Source organism: Monopterus albus, unplaced genomic scaffold (assembly GCF_001952655.1).
Source record: "Monopterus albus unplaced genomic scaffold, M_albus_1.0 scaffold272.1, whole genome shotgun sequence".
NCBI classification, from domain to species: domain Eukaryota; kingdom Metazoa; phylum Chordata; class Actinopteri; order Synbranchiformes; family Synbranchidae; genus Monopterus; species Monopterus albus.
The window spans coordinates 423210-425209 of NW_018128152.1; positions in this window are offsets into that span (position 1 = coordinate 423210).

Genomic DNA, 2000 nt, shown 5'->3' on the forward strand with positions numbered 1-2000 from the left:
GTATATTACTTGTGTGGTGTAGAAGAGAATTATTTATGTAGAGATACTGCTTGCAAACCAATGATGGTAAGATGATGTTATGGGGTAGGACTGGATAAGTCTGACTTCTTCCTACTCCGTACTAGGTATAAGCAAATTGATAATGGATTAGCATTTGTGGATATGTGTGAAATTATGTGTGTTGACATATCGACTATTTTTACATGCTTGAAAGAATAAAATCAATCAGTCAATCAATCAAGTGAGCCAGCATGCAAAATACCAGAACCCTGGAGCCAGCACTCCTGAATGGAATTTTGCCATCATTAATCATTAATGTTATTTTGTTTGTTGCACCTGTGTTGAACAAGTTAATAAGTAGGTCGTGAATGATCTTTTTTCAATATTTACTTAACAGTTTCTCAGTAGAGGGAGGGAGTGAATGAATGAGAGAGGGAGAACGCATCCTGATTCATCTCCCATTGTGCTACTGAATGAACCCATCACTTTTTTTGGTGGAGGACAACATTCATTGCCTCTCTCTCCATCAGTTCAGCTGAATGTCCAGTAGAATCATCACAAAAACAAAACGAAACAATGAGCATACAAGACAGACTTCAACAAAGCCCCCAAGAGTGGCACTGGGCTGTGAAGCAAATTGGATGTACCCATGTTACTACAACTTCCCTGTTCATCACATGATGCACATGCATTTTTTTCATAGAGAATCACTGGAAAGGGAGTGGGTGTAAAAGAGTAAATACATTGAGACAAGGAACAAGGCAAAACCAGGATTAACGTCGGTTTTGTGTGTTGGTGATGAAGAGCACTGAACACATCCAAATGACTAAAATTTAACACAGATGTGGCTTTTTTTCCTGCTAGATGCATAAGTACTGTAGCTAGCTAATGTGTATATGTCAGTGTCATTAGTAAGCTAATGTTAGCTTTTAAGTTTTGTACCTTAGTATTAAAACAACGTCAGACATACATATGCATATCTCTAAAATGTAAACCCTGTTTATTTGACACTGTGTCTCTGCAATGTCATTGAAAACCACAGGCTCTATGGGCTCTATATTCCGTATACATTATTTCTGGAGCTGGTTATTACTGCTGCACTACCTGATTGCCACAACTGTCTCTGGCTGTCATGACCACATATGATGTAATTTCAGAGACAGCGCAGGAGGGGAAAAGAGGAGCAGAGGCAGAAGAGGAAGGGATACTGCTTGAGTTTATTTTGAATCTCACTTTGCCCTTAACGGTCAAAGGTTAGAGGGAGAAGTTAGTTAATATAGCTTTAAATGATGAAGGAAGCAACATTTGTACTACTCTCCCTTTTCCTTGCAGCATGTTGGCATGGTGCTGTCTCAAAGTTAACAAGTTTGACGTGTTGAAAACATACCGGATTACCACTGAATGAGAGTATTAAGTGGTGGAGCGGAGGGAAATAAACAAAAAAGACTCTTATCCACTGGTCTTTGTCCAGTGTTGTATTTACCAGAAAGCTGAAGTGTGCCCAAATAGGAAACCTTGATGATAATGGAGGTTCTTCTAGCTCTGGCTTCTCATTTGTATTGGCCATGACATTCTCTAGTCAGAGACTTGGCAAAGTTAAGTGCTCCACGCTCCAATCTGCCACTTAATATGTTTGTATGAGAATGTGGATTTGAAAAAATATTACACACAAAACAAGCATACCGTTAACTACTGTTAAAGACTGCATTTGGTACACATTTGAACTGAACAAGTTCAAAATGAAAATATAACCTGCACTATTGCAGTAAACAAAAGGTGAAGATCACAAAATGATTAGAATTAATTATGAGGGGGATATGTTTGAACAAAATGAAAAGGAAAATAATACCATAGTTGCTGAGATATTTCAGTCTAATAAAGTCACCTGACAAACACACACTGCCATGGATATTACTGATGAGGGGAAATACTGGGCCCTGTCTGTGAGTAATGTTCTATTCCCAAACACATCTTGTCTGGCATAACTGAATGTTCCTCTT